General features: G+C 45.8%; 1 long non-coding RNA gene across 1 annotated transcript; it reads right to left on the bottom strand.

The window, feature by feature from the left end:
• LOC114020223 lies at nucleotides 1-27,563 on the bottom strand. Its single transcript, XR_006291378.1, has 2 exons — nucleotides 26,862-27,563; nucleotides 1-1,625 (listed from the first exon to the last, which is right to left on the bottom strand). It is a non-coding gene; the product is annotated as an uncharacterized LOC114020223 (long non-coding RNA).
• Nucleotides 27,564-27,642: the final 79 nt, after the last annotated feature.

The raw sequence follows: 27,642 nt of genomic DNA, 5'->3' as shown, positions 1-27,642 counted from the left end.
TTTAGTTGACATTATGTTTTATTTGCATTTCATTATTGCTGAAATGTAACAGTCACTACTGGAGTTAAAGGAGACTGGCCCCATGCAAGGGATATTAAACATCCATTACCCTGATTTATGTCAATTGACTGAGGCTCGGAAATAAAGACCAGTCTCTTACCAGCACCCGTGTGTGTCACCAGCAACGATGGACTTCAGATGGGAAACATTTGTCACTGGCCCCTAAGAAACCTGGAGAGGCATAGCTAGCTGCAAAGACTCCCTCCTCCCGTAAGAAGATAGCAAAAAAGATTAGTGTGGGGTAATGCTGGGGCTTACCCTGCTTCCTTTCCCCTGAGGGGCAGACAGTGTGTTGAGTATGTTGGCAGGGAGGGGGGAGAAAACTCACCTAATGTCTTCACCTTACATGTGTGGAATACCCACTATTGTCTCCACCAAATCCCGTCACAAGATTCCTACTTTGATGTCTACGGAACCAGCTGATACGGACTAGGCAAGAGGGGAGCTGAGAATACTGCCACTAACATGATTATTTATCTATCACCTCAAAATCTACCCACAAGCAAGCAAACTAAATAACTTCAGTACCTACAAATTGCACATAGCTATGCTACGGCCATGCACATAGACAAACTATGCAAAAACGAGTCTCTACGACTGTTACCCAGCCCTCCCATAGATTTGTTACAGTTGCAGATAACTGTCTCTTATTAAATGTTTGTACAGCACCTAGCACAATGAGGCCATGCTCAGGTTGAGGCTACCACACTATATATTCAGTAATAATTTCAAACATGACAAAATTTGGTTTGGTTTTAATTCTAGAGATGGGCAAAATATTGTGAGAAGTGTGTATATTTTGCCAAGTCCTTTTGCCTATATTTCTGAGAATGATAAGGTCTATTGTGCTTTAAGAGTCACAGTCCTAGATCTTTGTACCATGGAGCATGTTATAATAGGGAGGTTAAGAGAAGGATGGGTGTCTTCAATAAAAAAGCTGTCTTTTCCCAAACTGCCAGCAGGGGTCATGCATGTGACAGCAGCAACCCGTGTAACAGCTGCCACGTCCTCTCAATTCTTCAGGGGAAAGGGCTCATTGATCTAAGCAGGTCTTTTCCAGCTCTAGCTATCATAAGCCTAAATCTTCCCCATCTCCACCTCCCACCTCTCATCCACTCCCTGTGTGTGGGGACTCTCTCATTTTAAAAAATGAGATGTTTATTGGAGGCTCCCACACACGGGGAGTGGGTGAGAGGTGGGGAAGATATAGAAATGGAGTGCCATAGTGAGCGACACTCATGGGGGATGAAGATTGTTTTCTCATATGCCTCCTCCATTCTCCCACCCCTCTCTTTGAGTGGGTGGGCTTTTTGCAGTGCCAATTAATTCCATGCTGAGGAAAGGGTGGGAGGAACAATACATGGGGTCCCCCATCCAGCCCACCATAGCAGTGTCACCTTCCATTAAGCAGCTGCCAGTTCATATGGAAAGAGGGAAAAGCCAGCAACTTGTTTGGTTTTCTTTTTTTCGTGGGCACTTCACTACTTCAAAGGCTTTCCTTCAGTTCACCGAGGTCAGAGGGCAAAGGTCAATGGGCACAGTTTGACCTCTCTTTCACCTCCACCCTAAAAGGGAGAGAAAAAAAAAAGAAAAGAAGGAGAAGAAGAAATTCTGGCAAACACTTTTATCCTCTAATCTTTCATCTCCACATTGTTGCTAAAGCTTTGTCTGAGGAGACAATGCGCCCTTCAGAATCTGATACTTCCACATTGAACTCTTCCTCCTCATCTTCAAGAAGTAAATAAAACTAAACACCAAAACCAAAAAAGCCTCAAAATTGCAGATGAGGGGGAAACAGGCATTATTGTTCAAGTTCCAGACCAACATGTGAAAAATGCATTTTTTTTCTTTAAAGACAGCATTGTTTTATTATTATTTTTTTTTTATTTCTGATCACCAGCCCTGGGGCATTGAGGAATAAGTTAAAGTTTCAGAAAGCTCTCCACAGCTGGTGATTATATCCCTTGCAGTGTGTACAAAGACATTGAGAAAGCAGCGGAGAAAGTAAACAGTATCACTTCTGGGGATGGTGTGGGGCGGGGGGGGGGGGGGGGGGGGGGGGAGGAGGTGGGGAGAAGAGGAGGAGGAGAGCAGCAGATGAAATTTAAACTGGCAGACAGCCCAGCCGCCAACTTAAAACAATACAGCTAGAGAAAGCCAAGAAGGAAAGAAAAACAGAGAGGAGTGTGTGTGGAGAGAGAGAGAGAAAGAGAGAGAGAGAGAGAGGAGGGATGAGACCTCCAGCAAAGGATTTGAGCATCATCTTTGGGGGTCCACCAGCCAGCAGATTAGATTACAGGGCTAGGCTTCAGGGGGCCACATTCTTCTTTCGTTATGTAATGTGTATATGTGTGTTTTTAATTGAATTGGCAAAGCTCAGTTGTTTACCTCTCACAGGAACTATGAAAGGAAGGCATGGGGTCTGGAAACAGCAGTCAACGTGGCTACATCTACATTACAAGCTAGTACGTGTGCGGGGGAATCACTCCCCTGGTTTATAGTGTAGACATAGCCACAGACTAGTCTCCTCGGTGTCCACGGAAACAAACAAGAAACCACAGTGGAGAGTTGGGTTCAAACCCAGTTTCTGATCCCATCTCAGATGGTGTAATTTAGGTTTCATGTACACTGGCCTTTCAACAGACTTTGTAAACAGTGCTCAAACTCCACTTGAAGAGAGTTCCAAATTAAACCAGTTTTTCACGTGTTTCAGCCCACCAACATACATGAAACCAAATTGTGTTAGTGTCACATACAGGTGGCACTCTATCGCTTTTAAAAATGTTTTTTTCTGCCCACCCCATGGGACCTAGACTAGATGATGGTTTGGCCCTATCCCCATTGGCCAGCCAAACCTATGTTCAATAATCTGAGCCCCCAGTGGGGATTGGACCTCAGGCTGGCTGCAACTCAATTTTCACCTCCCAGAATAGGTCTTGCTAAATAGGATCTTTCCAGGTCAGATTGACCTGAAGCTCAGTGGAGAAGACTGAGTCATCCCAGCATGGGGGGGGGGGGGAGGTAAAATTCTGGATCATCCATCCTTCCTAGGACTAATAAGCCCTTCTTTATGGATATCTGTAGGTGGACCTCGCAGGAAATTAATTTGGAAGGTTTATAACAGAGTGTGTTCCTTAAAAGGACCAGGCTATTCTGTGCTTTTGGTCACCCTTCCAGCAGTCTGTTAGGTTTCACACCAGCATGAATCATATATCGTGGAGGTTGATGTGTTCTTTAAAATCCTCCAACAACTGCTCCCCCCAAACCCCACCCCCTTCTCACCCACATAAAGCAAATCTAAACCACGGCTGTGAATGCTGAGGAAAGAGCACTGCTAAACTTTCAGACTTGCAAGGGATTTAGCCACACAATTATATTGGGCTGAACCTCAGAAAGTTTGGTGGTTCTCTTATGTTCAGTTAAAAACTCTGCATTTTGGGTGTTGAAACTTATTATTATTATTTATTTGTACTTCAGAAGCATCTAGCTGCACACACACACACACACACACACACGGTAACAGACAGCCCTCCCCTGTCAAAATAGAGAAGACAGAGAGGGAGGTGAAACTGAGTCAAAGTGAGGGAAAGTGACTTGCCCAAGCTCACAATGCAAATCAGTGGCAGAGCCAGACTTAGAACCCACGTCTCCTGACTGCCAGCCTGCGCACTGGATACCACTACCACTTTTGGAAAGGAAGGTAGATTGCAAGATCAGCTGTTTTGTACTATGTTTTAGAACTTCGATATATAGACCTGGCTGGAGCCAGGCAATGGTAAGATCAGTGACAATTATGGCAAATGATACACTTCATAAAAAGTTACCCAAACTTTTCAAAATCTCCATAAAGGTTTGGTTCAGGTTGAGTTGACCTAGTGGATGTGGCATGGCTTTCCATTGTTCCTCATGGCCATTGACATCAGTTCAAAATGGGCATATATAAAACCCTGCCTTATGAAACCAGTATCATTTCCTGTTTATTTTGCACTGCTCTAAATGACTGCACTAGATGTAGGGCAACAAGTGATTTCAATCTGTGGTGTCTCATGTCGGACACCCAATATATCAACCTGTCTGAATGTGTAGGCCTAAGCATCTGGGTGGAACTGTGGTCTAGAGCAGTGCTTCTCAAGCTATCTGATGTGGGAGACTGGCAATTTTTTTTCCCCAATGTGCACACAGACCGGCAGCCAATGGCTTGTGGACCGGCACCGGTCCGCGGACCACCACTTTGAGTAGCACTGGTTTAGAAGATTAGGTATCATCCTAAGGTTCTACCATGGACTTGTTATCGATTACACTTTGGTTACCCCTTTGTAAGATGAGGAGGATGATTTTTGCCTATTTCACAGGGAGGCCTATCCAAACTTAGATTCGGACCACACTATGTTGTTGAAAGCTGGATCCTTAGGTGCATGTTCATTGTACCTATGCCTTAGTCTGTCCCTGTCCATTTCTGAACCCCACTGAGGAGGAACCAACCCAGTGGAGCCCACCAAAGCAGGTGCCATCAAATGTTGAGCTCATAATTTCAATTCAAGGGGGTAGAGCTTGGTGTGGGGGCAGACCCTAGGGGAATACCACCCAGGAAGCTAAATCCCCTTAAAATGTTAACCTAGTCTGACAGTAGTTACAGATCATTGTATTCGCAATGTTATGCCTACATTCATTTTCCAAACTGCAAGGGCACACTGGTCCCTTGATGGAGAATAAGAGTTTTATATAAAATGCAGCACGGGTATCAAACCCTGTATAAAGTTAGCATATATAAAGATTGCCATCTAGTGGCAACTAACACAAACAGCATCTGTTGTATTGTTCATATGTTTGTAGGTTCGATAAAGTTAATGAATGCACTGAAAATGGCTTCTTGGATACAGCTCTGAACAAAGCATGGTACCTACTCAATGGTCACAGCAATAGCGTAATATGGGAAACATGCCACTAGAATCCCAAAGGCAACCTTTTACTTCCCTTAAAGGGGTGACTCAACCACAGATCCAATTAGGATGAAGTGTGAAGAGGGCTTTAAGTGCGACTTAAATCATGCATAGGGCCTTGGGCAGGCCCTCGGAATGTGGATGAATTTCCCCAAGCATCCGATCGTCAGCTGGTGTAAATCAGCATATCTCCATTGGTTTCAATGGAGCTGTGCCGCTTAAGCTCAGCTGAGCATCCAGCCCTGAATGATGGAACACAATTTGGTGTTAGATAGCACCTTTCATATACTACTCAGAAGTCGCCCACATTGTTTTACAAAGCAATGAGTTAGTACTGGTAGGCCAGAGAACCATAAAGCAGTGAATGTTAAGCCAAACTACCTTAACTGAAAGGTAGTTTCCCAGAATACCTACAGACAGATATACCAGGCCAGGTCCAAGTCAATAGAGTGATGCCAATTTACACCAGTCAAGTATCCGGCTCAGGGTACACAACCCACTTCTCCTGCCCCCTCCCCAAGCCCCAGCTTAATCTATTAGGCCTCCACTGGCCCTATCTGAAATTGTATTTCTTTTATTTGTTCTCGGGCTACCCTTAGCGTAAATTGAGACAGATTAAATTGGAGGAACTGACCAGTTCTTATGTTACACTTCATTAAAAACTTTTTTTTTTCAAATTTAGGGCCAGATGCTCAGCTGGTGTAAATTAGCATAGCTCTACTGACTTCACAAATCCATTGACTTCTATGGAGCTGAGCTGATTTACAGCAGCTAAGGCTCAGACCCCACAGCACAAGCTCAGAACAAATACTTCTACTGTTATCGGAGAAGGAAAAGAACCCATCCTTTGGAATCCCTCTTCATTGGTAAACACCATTTCCCATGGAACTTAGCTAGCAACTACAGCGGACCCTACTACCTGTGGGATACAGACAAGCTTTTTGTGGAGGACTCATTTTGCCCCCACCCCCCTTTGTGTCTTGAGAAAGGACAAATACATCAGACCTTAGAATCATAGAATATTAGGGTTGGAAGGGACCTCAGGAGGTCATCTAGTCCAACCCCCTGCTCAAAGCAGGACCAATCCCCAATTAAATCATCCCAGCCAGGGCTTTGTCAAGCCTGACCTTAAAAGCTTCTAAGGAAGGAGATTCTACCACCTCCCTAGGTAACGCATTCCAGTGTTTCACCACCCTCCTAGTGAAAAAGTTTTTCCTAATATCCAACCTAAACCTCCCCCACTGCAACTTGAGACCATTACTCCTTGTCCTGTCCTCTTCTACCACTGAGAATAGTCTAGAACCATCCTCTCTGGAACCACCTCTCAGGTAGTTGAAAGCAGCTATCAAATCCCCCCTCATTCTTCTCTTCTGCAGACTAAACAATCCCAGTTCCCTCAGCCTCTCCTCATAAGTCATGTGTTCCAGACCCCTAATCATTTTTGTTGCCCTTCGCTGGACTCTCTCCAATTTATCCACATCCTTCTTGTAGTGTGGGGCCCAAAACTGGACACAGTACTCCAGATGAGGCCTCACCAATGTCGAATAGAGGGGAACGATCACGTCCCTCGATCTGCTCACTATGCCCCTGCTTATACATCCCAAAATGCCATTGGCCTTCTTGGCAACAAGGGCACACTGCTGACTCATATCCAGCTTCTCGTCCACTGTCACCCCTAGGTCCTTTTCCGCAGAACTGCTGCCTAGCCATTCGGTCCCTAGTCTGTAGCGGTGCATTGGGTTCTTCCGTCCTAAGTGCAGGACCCTGCACTTATCCTTATTGAACCTCATCAGATTTCTTTTGGCCCAATCCTCTAATTTGTCTAGGTCCCTCTGTATCCTATCCCTGCCCTCCAGCGTATCTACCACTCCTCCTAGTTTAGTATCATCCACACATTTGCTGAGAGTGCAATCCACACCATCCTCCAGATCATTTATGAAGATATTGAACAAAACTGGCCCCAGAACCGACCCCTGGGGCACTCCACTTGACACCGGCTGCCAACTAGACATTATTTCTTATTTCTGTTCAAGTCCTTACACTACATTCATCACAAAAAGGCTAATTCATGGCCCAGACACATCTTTCTGTTGACCTTGATGGTCTTTGGATCAGGCCTCACGTACGCTATAATTTTCACAGCCTCCGTGGGATTTGAACCCAGGTTCTTTCCGGCCGGAAGCAAGGCTCATAACAGTAGACTAGGAAGCCACATAATGTAGGTCTCCAGCCAAATTTGGATGTTGAAGGTTAGCCACGATTGGGGTAAGGAGACAAAGTGCTATTTTCCCTCAGGAAAGCTAGCTTTATTTTCTAAAGGTTAATGAGAAATAGAAGCAAGCTAGACTAGCCAAAAGAATGAAAATAAACGGGGTGTTTTTCTCTTCCTCATTTTGCAGAAAAATGCATGGCTTTGGTTTTCCTGCAGGCAGTTGCTTTGCATCGATGTACCGTGTGGTGACTCAGACACTGTTATTATAATCTAAGCCAAAGAGAAGGCATGTTTTATGAGATACATCTCTACCCCCCTTCCCCCGTCTGTCCATACTGTGTGCTTCCATGAGTGAGAAGAAATAGTCAAAACTTGGCACGATGGTTTTTAGTGTCTCTTGGCAGCGTGTATTCTTCCTTTGCCTTCAGATCAGCAATGCAAAGGAGGATTCTGGTTTATAGAGGCCGATGTGTAATGTCAATAGCAAAATTTGCTTTTAAGATTCACATGAGAGGAAAGCAGAATATCATTCAGAAGACAGAGTTCCACACTTGCAGGGAGAGGAGAATATAGTCGAGATCCACAGAGAAGCAATTTTACTCCTATAGAGGAAATAGTTTGAACAAACCCACACCTGGGATTCCAGCCCCCGGACTCCATAGAATCAAAAATACATAGGGCCCAATTTACACCACTTACCACCATTCATGGGTACGTATTCACATGACTAGACCCAGTGACTTCAGTTTAAGTAAGTGCTCACCTGATTAAGGAAGGGATTCACAATCTGGCACAGAGTGAGCCCGACTCTCCCTTCACACTGGTGTAAATTGGTAGTAACTCTATGGAAGTTAGTAGAGTGATACAGTTGTGAAACTGGTTTAAGTCAGAGGAGAATCTGGCCCACCATCGACAAGTTTGATGCCATGGCTCAGACCTGCATTTTGAACTCTGAAGCCTCTGATCATTATGAAACCTCCAAACCCCAAAAGCAAACTAAAAACAAAAATAAGATGACTTGAGGTCCATCTCCTCAGAGTTGGCGGTTTCCAAAAAAAGAGCCGAAAGAGAAATTTTGTCTGTGCTCAAAAGTGACTCAAGCTACAGGGGATTTGACGAACTTGCCTCCCACCCACCCCTCTCCCACGCACAGATGGACTCTAGACTCAACATTTTTTTAAAATCAGGTCAAACGAAAAAGAAATCAGATGACTCAAAGTAACAAAGAAATGTATTATTTTGAGTCTAGTTATGAGAACAATTTCCTAGGAGAGATAATGCTCTTAGATCTTTCTCCATCTGCTCAATGCCTGTGGCACTCTACCATGTGCCCCATATTAGGTCATAAAGGTGATGTTTCTGTTTTGCTAGGAATAATAGACTGATTTTCAAATTTCGGTGCCTAATGTTAGGCATCTAAATCCATATTAAGGGATCTGAGTCTGCCAAGAATTGTACCTGTTCCATAGTTCATGCTTAAAGTTAAGCCCATGCTTAAGTGCTGCCCTGAATAGGGGTGGACCTAATCAGAGATCCCGAGTGCCCATTGTGACATTCTGTATCTTGGGGGAGCATCCTGGAACCCCCATATTCCTCATTTTTATATGATCGAGATCTTACATATAAAGCATGCCTTGTAAGGTATCAGGGGAAAGGTCATGATCTGCTGAAAGTCATTTCTCTATCCATGTGTGTATATCATTAATGCATGTGAAGTTATGAGAATTGTCTTGTACGGTGTTCACTAAAACATGCTGTAAATTGGGGAATCAGCAGAAATTAGCTCCCCAGAGGCAACAGCAAGAAAAGTAGCCAATACCTGGGGGGAGTATCAATCAACCCATCAACAGCCATTGTCCAGCAAGGGAGCTACGATGCAATGACTCACCTGCATGAGGCTACACCAGGGGAATTGCTCAGCCTTGCCTAGAGACTCAGCAAGGCCCACCCAGACATGCCTGGATTTGTGTTTTCCAAGCACATGGACTGAGGGTATAAAACAGACAGAGTGGACACATACTGGGCCCTTCTCCTGCCCCCACCTACACTGCAAGCAACTAAGATACTGAGAAGAAGACAAGACTCCAACAGAGGAGATTGTTCCTTAAACCTGGGCCAAACCTGTATATTAAGGACTGCAATATCCATCGGGGTGAGAAAAACTGCTTAATCAAGAAGTTGCCCAGTCTAATAGGGTTGCGAGTTTAGACTGCGTACTTATATTTTATTTCTTTTGGTAACTACCTGACTTTTTGCCTGTCACTTAATATCACCTAAAATCTACCTTTTATAGTCAATACATTTGTTTAATTGTTTATCTTTACCATGAGATTGTATGAAGTGTGGGGCAAATCTGCTCAGGTTTTCCAAAGGCTGGTGTATGTCCACTTTCCATTGTTGAAGTGGTGAACCAATTAATAAATCTGCACTGCCCATCTTGAGCCATGCACAATGGTATATTCCTGGGGTACAGTGCTGGGAGCTGGGGCGATCTGGCTTTGGTGCCTTTCTCTGTGTGATTCACGTGTGGCTCTGGGAGCATTCATGCAATATAACTGGGTGTGGGTCTCCACATGCTGTTGGGCTGAGTGATCACAGCTCCTGGAGGAGTTTGCTGCTGGTCACTAGCAAGGCATTGTGAGACACAGCTCAGGCTGGAGAGAGTTAAGGGTTCACAGCAGTTCCATAGTTCCAGGCTGCACCCTGTGGGGATCCCGTCACACCCACATCTTCCAGTGAACTTCTGAAACTGATGTAGGGGTCTAAAAATAGGGGTAGGTACTTCATTTTCAGGCACCATGTTTGAAAATGTTGGTGGCAGCCCAGAGATATGCAAATAAGAAACAGAGAGTGACTGACTGACACACTCAGCCAGTGAAACAAGAGAGAGAAGTGGGATCTCAGATTATTCAGAACAATTCTAATTGCTGTGTTAATGGTCCAGAGATCAGAAGTTACCTAGCAACTTTGAAAGGTGTTTACCCTTTAATTGGCATCACACATACCACGGTTACATTAAGAACAGACGTACTCTCCTTTAACCTTCAAGTAAAGCTGTTCCACTAAAACCAGAATGACATTAACATCAAGCACCACCTCCCCACTCCAAGCAGAGCTTTCCACTACTTGAAGTAGTGACACCATGAAATCTACTAGGACTTTACTACTTCCAAACTATTTGAGACTGAAGATGTTCAGATACAATGCAATGAGTAGCAGTACAAAACCTAAAGATAAAGCGAGAAATATCTCTACCTTTTGAACAACAGATTGTAGAGATCTCTATAGCTCATAGGATTGGCAGCAGAATACAGAGACTTTTCTCCCCAGGTTATGCATTCAAATCCCTGAGAGACCAATAGTGACCCAACAATGTTAACATAACTGATGCTATTTGAAGGCCTATGTGAAATGAATCAGTGGTGTCAGTCCACTTTCTGGTGGGCAGATGACACTAAACTGCAGTCCAAGAAGACAGCTAAATCATGGAATTTAAATCATGCCTGAACACAGACAGGCATGGAATGGTCTTCTCCTTGTCTGGGACAGAGTGCATAGGTATTAGTGAGGCTTCTAATGTCACTCGGTGCTTTCTCTGTTCTGCCCTGTTACCTCCATGTTGTTCAGACCTGGGGAATTCAGCACATATTTAAAGTCAAGTCCATGTTTTAAGTGCTGCCCTAAATAGGGAGGGACCTAAAACATGTGCTTAAAGCTTTCCTGCCTTCCTGTGTAAGCCAGCAATTCACAAGGGTACACCAGGCCATTCAGAAACAGTAATTCACAATGGGTTCTGCTGGATGTAGCCTGAGCACAGGCAAGGCCCCACCATTTTTATTGCTGTGTCATCAAACCATGCACAGATTGGGGTTAGAGGAAAGAAGCTGAAATCCCGAGACCCGGCTACACTCCACTGTATCACTCCACTCCCCTGAGATGCACCACTGGCGAATTACACTTCCTCATTTTCGAAGGGTAGATGTAGACAAGCGCAGTCAGATTTCTAGTGTCTCTGCCTGGATCTAACTGAGAGGAATTCTATTTGAAATCTAAGTACTCCTTAGAGCAACAGCATTAGGGTGCCTGGCTTTAAGGGTTTCTTTGACCAGCTTCTCTGAACTGAACATATACAACATGAAACAGGAGGGGGTGCGGGGATAATGACCAGAGTTGTGGTTTGCAGGATAATTGTATGCAAAAGACATGCTGCAGGAAGTGGGTGTTCAATAATTCATTGCAAAGAGATGTCTCCTATCGGTGCTGCCCTCCTGGCCCTATGAAAGCAAGCTGAGCACTCCATCTATATTCCCCCGCTCCCCACCACCCAAATATGAATTTAGTGCTGGTGAATGGTACCAAATGGACATTCCAGGAGGCTTCTTATTTGTCGAATAAGTACAAAGAGAACAATAGCACTGCTGGCGACCTCAGAGTCCCAACCAAAGTGGCTCAGCCCCGTCCGGGAGGGACAACCTCTAGGAGTATGGGCTTCTTTACCAGTCAGTTACTCCTCTACAGAAGTGGACACCTGTCCACAGTCATTGAGGGCAACCAGGAAATAGTAAGGTAGGCTATACGTTTACCTGGGCTTCAGAACTGACCTGCCCCCATGAACACTGGGCCGAATGCACTCTACTGCCAATCTTTCCTCCCTCTCATTGAAGGCTGCTGAGTGTGGAGCAGCAAATATACTCAGAGGTGCAGTGAAGACTCAGGAGGAGCAACCTGCTGACTGTTGCTCACATGCACCACCGTTCACTTCTCTCTCTTGCCATCACCTAGCCAGGCTAAAGGGAAAAGGAATTCCCCTGCTCACGGGGAAGATGAAGACAATCATCCCCAGCTCCTGACTCCCCTAAATGAAGGGAATGAAGAAGCCAGCCCCCACCTTCACCAACACCCACTCACCCTCAGCCTTCTGCTGGGAAAAGGAAAGGGCACCACACCAGGCTCCTGAAATGAAGAATAGCATCCCTCTCCAACTCCCAAGATTCCTCACACCCTGCAGCCAGCCTTGAGTCCCATCCCTGTCTCCACCGCAGCTGAATGGATGCATTGGTGTGACTGGATGAGGAGCAGGTCGATGTTTATTGTTCAGTAGCACCCAAAGCCCCCCCAGTCAGGGATGGGAGCCCCGCAGGCCAGGCACAGAACAAACAGCACCTGCCGTAAGGGCTTACCATTTCATTTAAGACAAGACACCACCAGCTAGTACAAACAAACAAGAGGGAAGGAGGATGGCGGTAACTGTAATTACAAAGGCTAACCGTGCATGATGTCGTGGCTCAGAATCAGCACAGCAGTGGAGGGTTACTATTCTCTTTTTATAAATAATCCATAAATAAAATCGTCTATCCAGGAGTGCTATTCAGCTCATCCTAGTGCACTGGCACATACATTGGAGTGAGTGGAGAGCTTGGGGGGATAGGTTAGAACAGGGCACAAGGAATGAAGGGGAAAAAGGAGGAGAGAGAAGGATAGAAGGAACACCAGATGCTGGAAGCAGAGAGAATGATATGCAAAGATCTACAAAAGTGAGAAGATAAAGTATGAAATGAAGGAAGGGAAAGAAAGTTTAACCAAAGGAAAGGAGACATTTCCATTTCCAGCAAAGTATTCAACAGACAGCTGTTGGCTAATGTGTTCCAATTAATTTGATGCACAGAGGTCCAGATCCTCGGCTGGTGTAAATCAGAATAGCTCCACTGACACCAGCAGATGTGGCCCATGCTAGCTAAGATTTCTCTCCCCTTATACAGACACTTATGGGCTAGCTGGTGTTCTATTGGCATAGCTCTGTTGATGTCAATGGAGCTACACAGATTTACACTAGATGAGGATCTGGCCCAAATCTCTCCCCTTTAGTCTATTGCTCTAGTGATATATAATGTGCCATTGTTCGAAATAAAGAGGGGGCATGGGGAAGATTTCCCTGTTCCTCTCCTGATATTGTGAAGTTGGGGCCTATTCTCTTCTCTACATTAGGGTAATTGCATTTCAAGTGAAGATTTTATAGCCAGAAAAGAGAGGCCCTGCAAAATGATTTAGAGAAAACCACAAGTTTGGCACCAGTACCAGGATCCCCCACTCTGAGTTTGGCTGTCTGAAATGTTCAGCTGGAAAAGGAGCTCAAGTTTTTCCTCACATGGATGTGACACTGCTGTAAGGCTTTTCCCTCTGCCCGTTGTACTCCTATGCACATACACAGGGACACACACACAAACATGCAACCTAGAGATGGGTACACAGCAAGCACAAAAGCACATGCAGCAGGTGTACACTTACATTAAAAACACACACGTGTAGTTACACAGACATGCATTCACACCGAGCCTTATGCACACAATCATGCACAATTCATAAAGATAAGTTCACATGCAAGCGCACCACCATATTCACAGACACAAATGATGTTGGAGGACAGCTTGAGCCTCTGTCACAATGGCCAGTTGTGTCTTTGTCCCCCCTCTAGTTGCTGAACTACAAAGAGGATGAATGAGTCTATTGCTATCTTCAAACTAACAGAAGTGGTTTTTAGCTGCACAGGTCTTAGGTTCAGTCCCACCCAAGGCAGTTGTCAGAGCAACATTGGTCTTAAAGGTGTGAGCCTACTGGAAAGATTTTTGCGATCATTTGAGCTCACTAGTGGGGAAGAATCCAAAGCCAGCATGAATCTAACCATCTGCAGGCTGAAGTCAAGTGTTCCAAGATCCCACCTGGCCATCCAGTCACACAAATGTAGTGAGTGAAGCCTGGATGTTACACACATCAGAACCACAAACAAATCTCACATAATTAAACATGCCACCTTCACTAGGCACTTTTTAAGCCCTTGCTCCCCACCATCATCATGTTCGTTTAAATGAATTTCATCCTGATGAAAAGTGCCAAATGACAGCTTTAACGTCCTCTATGGAGCAGCTGCAGTGCGTGCGTCCTTCTCCTGCTCCACTAACATTCATCCAGCCTGTTCTGGAGTGAGCTCCTAGAAGGGGAGAAAGCTGTTCAATCTGTAGGACCAGCCAGTCAGATATAAAGACAATAAAAGGATCCACAAGACAAATGGACGGACAATCTCCTAGTGAAAAGAAAGCCCCAGTGTTTGCACCAGCAGGAAAGAAAAGGTTACAAAGTGGACTTGAAAAAACTGCCAATATTAGATATGCTGTGAATGTGTTGACCGTACTCTGATCAGGTCCCTGTAACATACAGCATATGTTAGATAGATGCAGCAGATGCACATATTCAAATTACAGTAGGGATTGGCAAACTTGTTGTTCCTAAATCTGAACCCACTTGAACATCCTTGGACTGATCCAAAGCCTATGTAAGTCAAAAGCAAGATTCTCATTGGCTCAGACCCTCTGAGGTCAGTATTAAGACTACCATTTCAGTGTGGCTGAGTTTGCACTCCACTTGGAATACCCCATCATGACACTATAGTTACACCTTCGGATTAGAGCGGAGCTGCAGCAAATTTGAATACCGACTAAATTGAGTAATTTTGGCACTGAATAAATTCAATCGACAATGTTTCTGCTCCTCCACCTCTGCTGTGATTCCTACAAAGCACTTGAAAAAAATCACTCAAGGGTATGTCTACACTTAAGCTTCTACAGCAGCACAGTTGCAGCGGTGTCACTGGAGCAGTTCAGTATAGACACTACCTACACCCATAGGAGTGGTTATCCTATTGGCATAGGTAATCCACCTGCCCAAGACGCAGTAGCTAAAATCGACAGATGATTCTTCTGTCAGTCTAGCACTGTGTACATGAGAGGTTAGGTCAGCATAGCCCTGTATCTCAGGGGGGTGGACTTTTCACGCTCCTGAGACCCGTAGCTATGCCGATGTAAGTTCCCAGTGACTACGCAGCTGGTGTGTCAAGGCCGCTGCTTACGATACTAATCTTAATCACTTCATTGTTACTTTGGGCTCAGCCCAACCGTTTGTTGTATCTGCTTGTTGTCTCATTATATATTTGGACTGTAAAACATTGGGGGTAAGGGTCATTTTCTCATTGCGTGAGTGTACAGTGTTCAGTGTAATGGGACCCTGATCACTAACTGGGACCTCTGGATGCTACTTCAGGACAAATAGCACTAAGTAATAGTCTTTGTGGAGAACTTATTTTAGTGTGTGCCTTAATGACATGCAGAGCAGATACAGCCAGATTTCATGTTTAGCTGCAATTGAGTCAGGTGACATTTGGATAAAGGGGGTAGGGGAAGGGAAACAGGCAAGAAAAAACATTAATGTAAAACATTAGCCAAAACTATATTCTACCCACTCACTCCCTCTAACTGTGATAGATGTGCTAACAACAAAATCCGTTGTGTTAACTACATGTTAGTTACAAATTGTACGAGAAGTAGCTTTGCTCTAATTACACTGTATAGAAAGGGTGGATTTTTTAAAGTGCTTAGCACTGGCCTAATTCTAGTCCTATTGAAGTGGATAATAAAACTCCCATTGACTTCAGTGGGAGCAGAGTTAAACCAATGAGGAGTGCTTTTGAAAATCCTACATGATAAGTTTTGTAAACGCGTGTGAACGGTAGTGTTAGTAAGAATAAATTGGTACTCAAAATCATTTGTCCAGGGCTTACTGGCTGATTTAAGAGGCAGGGCTTAATCCATTTTTTTCCTTTCTATTTTAATAAAGATTTCATGTGCCTGGTACGTCTCTCCAAGACAGATCCAAACTGATCAGACCTGATGCCTCAAACTTTGGATCCAGATCTGAAGTTCACAGCTCAAGCTCATGCTGGTACTGTATAAAATCCATGAGCTCTGTCTAGTTTTGCGAACAATTTTGAACTCAAAAATTAGTCCAAGAGGCTCAACATCATCAACCGCCAATTAGTTCAGCCATCCCCAATTTCAGTGTCATCTACTTGAAGGTTATATATAGGGGTCCCTTTGTCCCTAAGTGAAGAGCAGCCTCCTCTGGGCAAACACACCGTTAGAGCCTGCCTGCATAACAACACTGAGGTGGAAAAAACAAAAAGCATTTCTACTAGTATATATTTTAAGATTGTACAACCTTGGGAAAGTCACTTCACCTCTTTGTGCCTCAGTTTCCCCTCCCACTTTTTGTAAACCATCTATTTAGACTGTAAGCTCTTGGAATCAGGGACTGTCTCTTGCTATGTATTTGTACAGCACCTACTAGTATGGGGCTGAGCTTTGCTACAAAAATACAAATAATAAATTATAGTAATAACAGAAGTACTGGAAAAGGGATAAAAGACCTATAAAGCATTAGCAACAGAAATAAGTATAAGCAGATGGCTCTGGACATCAGTGCGGAAGAGAGAGATGGAACCTGGGTTCATATCTACAACAGATCATTAGCTCCTGAAAGCCAATTCCATCTGATGGCTATTTGGTGACCTAATGAGCCCGTGATTTCAGTACTGCTCCCAGCAGACAAGTTTGGCCAGCATCACACTTTGCATTAACTGTCCCTCTTATCAGCAAACTCACAGACTCAGGACTGATGGATATCTCCATGGAACTACTCAGTCCTGGAGTTGAAAGGCTGAGGCTCCCTCCAAGTTGAAGGTTGAGCCATTATTGGCAGGGGAACGCAGAGATGGAGCTGCTGCAGCTTGTACGTCACTTGCTTTGTGAACAAGGGGAGGGCTTCGGTCTCTAGGGCTGTCATTCCCTCCCCAGTACTGAAGAAACAAACAGGGATAAAAAGACTTGGGACTAGGACTGCACAACTGCTCTGTTGGCGGTATTGCTAATGACTATCATCTGGGTGCAACGACTGCAAGAGAGAAACTATTTCTTAGTGTACACAGAGCAAAGGAAAACCCTTAAGCAAACATACCAGCAGAACAATTAGATGGTTCATCATAACTCTGGCTATGGGATGTTTTCTCCATTTTTCCCTTCAAAGGGACAGCGGTTAATAAACAGTGTAGTCTTTTCTGGAGAAATGAGTCACCCTCCTGCCCACTGGGGTTACCCTCGTACTGTTCCTGCCGCTATTCAGACCATGCAGGGTTTATATTCTCCAAGCAACCCTCGTATTTCAGTTTGCGGTATTCAAAGGCAGGAGTTACAAGGCCATGCTACATAGCTTCCACCTTCAGCACGTTCATTAAGGCTTCTGTTTTCAACCCCAACATCGCGAGCACTTCCAAACTCAAACTAAAGGCTGTCTTCGAAATATTTCTATAGAACCTGGGAAGAAGAGGCACTAGATGGTTCAAGGAATTGTGATGGGTTAGAGGGATTTTGGCTGGTTGGTCTGACTCTGCTACAGGGTGGCAGCTGATTGAGAGCCACTGGCATCTGACAGACGTTTGGGCAGTCCGCATGTGAAACGAGTAGATAGCAATCCAATTACCAGTCAGCCCAGACAGGGCCATGTGTGTGTTTGATAACAGAGTGGACTTACATTGTATTGTAAAGGTAGCTATCAACAGACCTCCTCAAGGAAAGAGTTCCCCCACCTGATCCTGGCTAGCCCTGAAGACTGATGGCTGAACCAACCTGGGCAGTTATAGCTACTGGGCAAGGGGCAGAGAGTGAGAAGCTCAAGTACTCAGGCTATGAAGGGGTTCATATACGAACACTGTCACCTATAAGGGACAGTCACAGCTAGCACAGATTACAGAGAATGGGTGCATCAACTCTCCTTCTTTCCATAAGGAGCAAGTGAGGAACTATGTTCAATCCCTGGTGCAACCTCTGTCTCCAGGAAAGACGGATTTTAGAAGAGTTTACCCCAACAAACCCAGGGCGGTTGTACAAAATCAATGCCATCCAGCTGGCACCACTGTTGCCCATCTGAGCCCAGAGGTCAAGAATGAAGGAAAGAGACTGGACTCCCCTCTCCCTTCCCACAATGCAGAGAAACTCACATTGCTACTGCTCATGTACCATCATTAAAGGGGACTTCACACTCCAGCGCTGTTATATCTGCAGTTTGCACCAGCACCCTATTTACTGAAAACATTGTTGGGGGGATGGGCAAGGAACGTGTGGGGGTGTGTAGGGCAGGGGCCAGAATTAAGCCATTTTCTTTTTTCTTTTACAGTCCCTCTGCTCCACTCTCTTGCACATAAACGGGCTATACCTATGACAGGCATGTGATCATTGCCTGAACCCAAGTCCACCACTCCTCTATGACAATCCACTTCAGACATAGTAGATTGCTCCCTGTTGTAAGCAAAGCTACTCACAGAAATCATTGCATGGTGTCTGGATAAGCTATAGCTAATGCACTTCCCTTCAACTTGCTCACTACCCTGTTCCTGTATCACCTGCACCCAGGTGCTCTTTCCCCAACTAAGTCACTCGGGATGCTACCGGCAATGGGTCGGGTTCTCTGGAGGTATATACGAGCATGGCTCTATCAAAGAGACCGATAAGCCAATTTACGCCAGCTGAGGATCTGGCCTGATATTCAGACTGTGTCATGCTGGTCAACACGAACAATATAGAATATTTTGAAATCCCTGCTGAGTCCCGTACTGCCCTATATAACAAGATCTCTAATCCCTGATGAATTGCTGTTGGATGTTTGGCTGTCTAGCTGCTCCTAGGACAGAGTGGGGGCGATAACACTTGTTTCCTCTGCAGCTCTAAGTTTCCTAGCAGGGTTTTTCTCTCTCTGACAGAGCTCTGGGTGGGATGGAGCAGCCACAGAAGCCTTGGCTTCACTCGACTGGGCCCCTGTTAATTTCCTGAACACTTCTGAGGCGTCCTGTTCATGGCCAAACTCGGGCTGAGATCCCAGCTGATATTTTAGCTTTTGCCGCAATATATTTAAAACTTCAGCGGCTATAATAATCCTGACAGGGGCCCCTCCTCCATTTCAGAACATTTGCTTGTATACAGATAGATATCTATATCATAGATGGGTTTTTTCCATACAACTGTCAAGGAGAATGCCAAGTCCCAGTAACACTGGCTGATCCTTGGTGAGGGCTGGAGACACCCAATTGGTTTGCTAGCTCTTAACATAATGATATTCATATTTCATAGTTAACAAGATACATGTGAGGTGGTGTATGCCACCCGGCTGTGCTCTATGGGACGTTTACAAGGCAAAGAACGTATGAATTACCATACCAGATAAGACCAATGGTCCATCTAGTATCCCATCTCAGCGAGTGACCAGCTCCTTCAGAAGAAGATACAAAAAGCACTGCCATGGGCAGTTATGAGAATTAGGGGGAAAATATCTTTACTGGGGGCAGGATCTCTCAGTTAGTAGCTAGTTTATGGCCCTAATCCCACAAAGCGCTTAAGCACATGCTTAATTTTAAGCATATAAATAATATAATTGAAGTCAATGGGGGCCACTCACATGCTTGAAGTTGAGCAGGTCTTTAAGTGCTTTGCTGGATCAGGGCCTATATCCCCTCCAAAACAGTGGATTTTTGGAGAGTAGCTGCTCTGGGCAGTCTCCCTCATAGGGGCATCTTCCCTTTACATTCCTTCCCTGCGTGCTCCCCCACAGCAGAGTCACATTTGACCCCTGGGAGACACCCAACCCCATGCTTATTTATCACATTACCTCATCTCCTCCATTATGCGCACTTTCCTGAAGACATGTGAGAATCGGTGCACGCATCAACATGCCCCGCACACCTGTATGCAGGCCTCTGTGGGATACAGTTCCCCTCCCCTATCACCAAGCCTGTAGAGCTCCCTCCTTGCTACATCCATTCCCTCTCCCAGGCTTGGAGGTGAAGGGGAGAGGAAGAGTCTCCACTGGAGAGAAGTGAAGGAAGACAGCTCCTGGGAAGAAGGGCAGTGTGGTCTGAAGGATGGGGCAGAGAGTGGCCGTGGACCAATTCCTTTAACTTTCTGTCCCAGTTTCCCCTCCTACCAGAAAAGAGTCATTTGAGGATCATTAACATCTGTGGAAGACTGTGCAAGGGCCAGACATCATGCTGGCAGACGACCACAAAAGTCCTACTGATTCTCTCTGTCACCAGGCTGATGCTGGGTGCAGTGCCATTATCTTTAATGGAGCTATTCCAGATTCACCACAGCATAAGTGAGATTACAGCCCGCCCTGTCTTCCCGGCACTCCTAGCAGATGTAGCTATGAAACTAAAGACCAGATAGAGTAGACTAGGCCTAAGGTCCCTTGCTGAGCTTGGAACTCCATCCTCTTCGATGCTCTATACATGCTTGCTTGCATGCTGCCCAACACGCCTGGCTCATAAAGGCAAAACTCACCATGGGGAGAAGCCAAGCTCAGATTTCAGGAAGAACACGTGGGTGGTTAGAGCATGGACCTAGAACTCAGAAAGAAAAGTCTAGGTTCTATTCCCAACTCTGCCACAAACTTTTCAGGCAAATCACTTAATCTCGGTGTTTCTATAAAATGGGGATGATGATACTTCTCTCTTTGTCTGCCTTGTCTATTTGGATTGTAAGCTCTCCTGGGGAGCGTGGGTCTGTATGTACTTACAGGGGACAACAAAGCTCTGATCTGGGCTTTCAGACACATGGCATCGGCTGTCACCCCAGATGATACAGCCATGCCAGCTGCAGAAGCTAACTGTGATGCTGTTTGGTGGTAACTTGATTTAAAATCTATTTCAAGTGCAGAAAGAGCCCGAGAACTTTAGGGCCACAGACCTTCAGCACCACCAATGCCGGCTGGTGGACGTTCACTCATTATCTTCAAGTCAAGGCAAATCAAATCTTCCACTGAAATCCCTGGCACTCTTTTCCCTTTTCCTTCGCTCCTTTCCTTTCCTCCCACTTTCTCTTTTCACTGCCAGTCTCCTTTTAATATAAAAATATTACAGTAGTGCCTCGAGGCCATTCTGGCCAGCTACAGCTCCATTGTGCCAGGCACTGTGTGAACACAAGAGACAGTGCTTGCCTCCAAAGAGTTTACAATTCAACCCTGGAAACAGGACTGACGTGTTTTGCCCATAGACATACAGCACGGTAGCGGAAGAGCCAGGGGTAGAATCCAGAGTTCCTGAAGCCAACACCCAGGCCCTATCCACTGAACCACACAGTCTCTTCCCTGCTTGCCATCCCCTCTCTCCACTCAGCCATTACCCGACTGGCTCGTAGCCCTGCAGATGCTGTGTCCCTGCGATGCCTCTTGGGCAGTTGTCAGGTCTGGCTAACTCTCTCTCCAGGGAACATGCTGTTCCCATTTGTGCTACTCCTGTTTGCACTGTGAGCCCTGATTTTCCACTGAAGTAAATAATAGAACGAGATGTCCAGCTGGAATGGGGCTAAGCACTGTCCTCTGGTAGACATCTTCCCTTTCCCACTACCCAGCAGCTCTCAGGCCTCCAGAATGTTCCTCCTCAGAGCCCCATTTCCTATGCTCTCCGCTTCCTGGCAGGGGAAAGGCACACACCCACTTGGCTCTCCCAGCAATGGAGCCTAGAGCCCCACTCCTGACTCTTACTCCAGGCTCCCCAACAGCCCCATTGTGCTTCAAACATAGGTGCAACCCCTGAGGGATGGGGAACCGAGAGAGACAGGCCTGTCTCCCCACCCCCAATGTTTTCCTTCCCTGGGGCTGTCCCCCTGCTTTTTCCAACCAATCCTGCAGCGTTTGGTTAGTTAAAATGAAAAGGCTTCCCCCATTGTTCCCCCAGAACATGCCTTTCTGTTGCTGCTCATCTCTACTTAATGCCTCCTGGACATTTTCTATTTCTTCCCCCCTCTGTACACCTCCACCCCCACCTGCCCTGGTTACCACTAGTGCAGGTCTGAGCCTGCAGAAGAGAGGAGAGGCACAAATACAGCACCCATGCCTCTCTCAGAAATTGAAGCACCAGGCTCCCTCAACATGGGAAGAGAGAGGGGGGAAAAAGAAAGAACAGAGAGATGGGGTGGTGGGGGAGAAAGCAGGCACCTGCTGGGAAAGGCCATGCTGTAAGAATTCGCCTTTCTGCACCAGCTATTTGTCAGGCTACTTCACCGAGTGTCTCCTGTCCCTTGATTTATCTCAGACCCCCCTCCCCTCACTAACATACGGGGCTGACATCCTCCAGTTCCAGGGCTTTGTGCTGTAGACAAAGTCTGCCTTTACGTAGGTGCTGCACAGCGTACATGACATCCAGCCTGGGGCCCACATGAAAGGAGTTGGTGATTTCAGCTTAGACCCCCAAAAGCCTTACATTCAACATAGCTGGGCAGAGTTGCTCCAGAGGCACCTAGGAAAGTTTGGGCTAGCATGTGGTCTGTGTTGCACAGCTTAGACTAGAAGACTATAATGGCTGCTTCTGGCCATAATCCACACCCCTCCCAACTATGAATCCGTGTATGATTGAGGTCAATGGTGGTACCTGGTGGCAAAAGCTTGCATGGCAAGTGTCCAACGATTCCTGCCTCGCTACCCTCTGAAACTTCACAAGCAGAAAAGTGCACCAATAAATACTAAAATAACAAACCCTTCCCTATCTCCCTTGGAGGATAGGCTAGCAAAGTGTGGCTGATTACATTTTCCGTAGTGAAAAGAAAAGGAGTACTTGTGGCACCTTAGAGACTAACAAATTTATTTGAGCATAAGCTTTCGTGAGCCACAAGTACTCCTTTTTCTTTTGCGGATACAGACTAACAGGGCTGCTACTCTGAAACCTGTCATTTTCCCTAGTGTTGCTCCCTATTGTGAAGAATGAAGCTAGTTACCTGGAAACAAAAAGTTTTAAAACATGGTCTCAGCAAAACCAGGTGTTTGATCCAAGGAGGGGGGTCCAGCAAAATCCTCTGCAGGAAGCCGAAAGGTTTATCAGGGCCTGTTCTCTTTACATAGAAGCTGGTTTTCATTAAAGAAGGAATTACCACCAGCTCTCTCCTCCCTCACCCTAGTAACACATCATCCCCATCTCTTTCACTGCCAGTTTGTTCTAATAAAAAGCAGAAATCATGTCTGAAAAACATCTTGTACAAAACCAGACCCTCCGAGCAGTCAAACCGATACATTAGCCAGCGTTTAGTCAGACACGTGCATGCACAAATCCCTTGCTAGTCTGTAAACAAGACAGATTGTTTTCTCGGCTGCTGGAGATGAATTTCATGCTGCTGTGGGAGAACCTTACTCTTCCAGGGTTTCGATGGCGGCGTGGGAGGTACTCGGGAAGGGTAGATTTGCAAGGCTACCCTCGGATGTAACTGCATGGTCCAGCTACCTTCTACTCTGCAAACATTCTAGATGAACTCCAGTATTCGACACCCCCTTGGGCCTGAGCTGCCTTCCATTACACCCGTTTCATGCCAGTATAACTCCACATGACATCCAACAGTGCCACGCTGACGTGAAACAAGCATAACAGAGTGATGACACATGACATTGCCTTGACTGCTGAGTTTTAAACAGGCTGAATGCTATTCAACACCTAATATATCACAGCTGTAAGAAGCTGGCAGGAAATAGTACCTATTACACTGAGAATTACAAAGGGGTTGAAGTGAGATGCAAGGAAATAATTCCATCCTGGCCTCTTCAGGATAAATAGCAACAGGTGAACTCAAAGAGTCACAGATTTGGTTTAAATAAGTACCCAGCTGGTTGGATCCAATGCTTTTGGGAACCCCAAGGTAGATCCAGCTCTCTGCCTCCCACACAGATCTCCTTGCCACAATGTATGCCCCTATGAGATTGTAAAAACCTTGAGAATACCAAAAGGATCTCCTAGTCTTTCCCATCCTTACAGTCATTCTGAGATTTTACAGCCAGACACGCAGGGAGGGTGTGATTATAAGAGGCATTCGGCAGCACCCGCAAGTACAGGTTACACTAGATACAGATCTGGTACAATTCAGGATGAGTGGTGGTAAGTTTGATGGGCAGAGAGTGGCCTATAATAGATCAATAACATGGGAAGGCCCGTGAACAAGGAGAGCAGTCATGAAAGCAGGTTGTAGGGACCGAATGAGCAAATGCCATTAGACATCATGTGTGAGCAATCTGCACAGTGAGTGGTGGATAGTGGGGAAAGCCTGGCAAGGTCAGTGCTCCCACCCCATCTGATCTGAGACAATGGATAGGTATGGGAGCGTGGATGGCAGTGCCAGCATAAGGCTATATTGGTTTTTCTCTCTGCACATTAGTGGGTCTTGCAGCCTAGAAGCAAGATGGAAGGTCAGAAGATCATCTCAGCTGTGTGGGTGCTAGAAAATTAAAGATCAGACTTTTATGGGGAGCTTCTTCTGCTTGCTCAGGTGAGAGCCATCAGGTGAGAGAGGGTCCTAAACATGCCCTACCAGATCCTCCCAGCATTGTGGTGGGGCAGAACGCTGCAGGAAACCATAGAAGAGAGAATCCAGACTGGAGCGCCTCCCAAAAAAGTGTTCATGTCCCTGAACTAGAATAGATAAACCTGATTCTCACTCTTCCTGCTCTAGCTGTGGGGCTGCAAAACTGGATCTAGGAATCCAGGCCCGGGCTGTAACCACCACTGCATATTCTAGCCAGAATCAGAAACAGCATGGGGGCTGTTGTGAGACAAAGGAGCAAGGATGGAGGTAGAGAGACCATGTGCATTTGGAGAATCTGGGCAGCAAGGCACAGAGAAGTGACAAGAGACCCCACGTACAGGCCATTTCCCTCCAATCCTTTGCTCCTTCTCTGCCCACCCCCTGCTTCTAAACAAGGAGAGAGACAGTTTAGCTGCTCTGACCTGAACAAAGCCCTCTGTCCTGCAAACTGCTTTGCTTCCTGTGGGACAAGCATTGCAGCACTATGGAAAGGGCTTTTTTCCCCCTTCAGGCCCCCTGCTGCCTGCACACACAGGGAAACACGGAAAGATGGGGCCTTCCCTGCCTTTCATCTCTTAGCTTGTTTGTTTTCTTTGTTCTGGTTTTTAAAGCCTACTGGATGCCCAAACGGAAGGTGGTGGTTGGCTCTTTACAAGAAAGGGTGAAAAACAAGTGACACCAGTACTTTAACAAGACCACAGCAGAGAGTCCCTTATGGCACACACTGCAGGATTTAATAGAAAACTATCCTCTTCCTAGGCATCTTTTGAACCTTCCTATTAAATGTAATTGAGAATTATATCCCCGCTACCAAATTCTTTTTTTAATTGCCAGTAGAAAGGACCTACTTCCCCCTGGGTTTTAGAATAATTGCTATAGAAGTACTGCTCATACCAAGCATCCACAATCATGAGACAAGCTCCAAAAAACATCCTGAATTTTTTTTTAAATCTCATGATTTTTAAGCCGAAAAAGGTTTTTTCTTAGCCTTATGGTTTTTTGAGCCTTTAGGGTTCATGCTTTCAAGCTTTTCTCTGCATTCTTGAGGGCTACAAGTTCACTTAAAAAAAAAAAAGTCACATAACTCAGAGCTGGGGCTTTGGGAAAACCACCAAATACTGTGAGATTCATAATGAAGTTGTGGGAGCTGGCAACAATGTTCACTGGATGCCTCGCTAATAAATTCGATAAGCTTTTCTTAAAGGGCAGCTGCAGGCAATAGAACCGGTCAGGTCCCAGCCTTTGGAAGGAGGGGGAAGACAGGGGCTCACGACTTTGCTTGCTCCCGAGCACTAGCAAAAGTCTACGAAGAGGTAACGGTGATTTAATTCAAATGCTCTGTGTGTATTTACACCACTGCATCATGATCAAAGCCAGTACATGCACCTGCACTCACATTTACCACACTCTATCTTCAGCAGCCACAGTCAATGATGGATCACAAATGATAAGTGCATGCCAGGTGCATCCTCCTGGCACCGGCAATGCCTAACTTACAGTGGTGAAGCCAAGCGTACCACTGATTAATATGACCCCAGGAGAGCAGAATCTGGCCTCTTTATACCAGGTAATCTGGAGTAGCTCCCCTGAAATGAGTGTAGTCACTTCAGATTTACACTTGGTTTAGAGCAGAATCTGGCCCATTGTGCTCAAGGTACTTTACTCAAAGTGAAGACGACAACACTGAATATTTTAGGCCCCAAATGTGATCAGACAGTGCCTCAAAAAGTGTTTGCTTCTATTGAGCTCTGCTGTCTGCATTCAAAAGCCAAGACCCCAGGCTCTGCTATAGCTACTTTGCACCACTCCAGTGGCACAAAGGAGCCAAGAGGTCATCTTAACTGTCTTGTGGAGAATCCCACTAAATGGGGGTATCCCAGTGGCACAGTACCACTGTAGTGACTTTTAAGCTACGTCCCGTCCTAGCACCTAATGCAGGAGGTCATGTACAGAGGAAAGAGGCTCTCTCTCTCTGCACCTATGGCTAGAATAGTCCCTCGGAGCTGTAGGTAGCCACCAGTAAATTAGAGCAGCCTGCTCCAATTTATTTTGGAGACTGAGCTAGTCCAGCAGCCAGACCCAAGGTCTTAGGGGCAGGTAAAGGGGGCATAAAATTACCTTTGTCCTCCCTCCCCCAAAGCTGCAAAGAGTACAGCTCTGCCAGCCCAGAATCAGGACCTAAATATCTAAATTTAAAACCTCGTTACTCCATCCTCCTAAAGCTAAAAGATGCCAGTAACCAGTATTTATTTAAGGCTGGATTTGCAATGGGGCCCAAAGGACTGATTCCCATTGACTTTCACTACAGGAGCGACACATATTTGAAAATCCTAAGCACCGCATTGCACACCGCTCCTCCCATCAGCAAAAGGGAGTACAAGTTAATATCACCAAATGGAGCAGAAGGACTGTGATTTGCTATAAAAAGAGTTAACTGACCACGGGGCTTCCCTGCAGCTGGGTATGACATAGCAGCCTCTCCTCTTCCAGCCCTGCAGCAATCTGCCTCTTCTTGTGACTCAGACCTCCCACCGGGTCACATTTACTCCCACCCCTTCAGGCATAGCATGGAGTCCTGCAAGAACAAGTCTCTCTATCTGGTCTGCCACCTTTACTTCTGAACTCAGTGCATGAGGACTTCAGGCCTGTAGCAGAGCGAGTTCCCAGGCAACCTAACAAGCACAGCTGGCCTGTAGAAAGCTGCCTAATTGGCTACCCTGTCTGAAGAGTCAGCAGCCCAGCAGCAGTAGTTTAGCAGGTGCTTAAAGCATTTGCCTACTGTTGCATTAGCTGCTGGTTGTTCCCAGCGCTGTGTCACTCCAGGTAATCCAGCTCTGATCCTGGACTCAGATTCTGGCTACTAACTCCTGCTTCAACTACTATTCACATCCCACTCTCAGACACAGTGGGCCAGACATCCTTTTCTCAGGGCTTTCGGTAGTCCACACCCTCTTTTCAAGGACTGTGTGTTATCATGCTAGTCTAGGGACCATAGGAAAAGCAGTCAAGATTCACTGCACCAGGATCCTTGCTGCAACCTCTCTGGACTTCTTCCTATCAAGCATTTCCCTAGGCTTTCTCCTCACCCTACAAGAGTCTTCTTATTCCCTGACATGCTCTTCACTACCTGAACCATGACTGCAGAGCTTCTCCATGCAGTGGCCAAACTTCCTCTGTTTATAGCACCATCCAGCCCCTCCCCAGCTAGGTGCCATCATTA

This window comes from Chelonia mydas, chromosome 6 (assembly GCF_015237465.2).
Source record: "Chelonia mydas isolate rCheMyd1 chromosome 6, rCheMyd1.pri.v2, whole genome shotgun sequence".
In the NCBI taxonomy this organism is placed as follows: Eukaryota; Metazoa; Chordata; order Testudines; family Cheloniidae; genus Chelonia; species Chelonia mydas.
The sequence above is the reverse complement of the archived record's forward strand: the minus strand, read 5'-3'. Positions and strand labels throughout refer to the sequence as shown.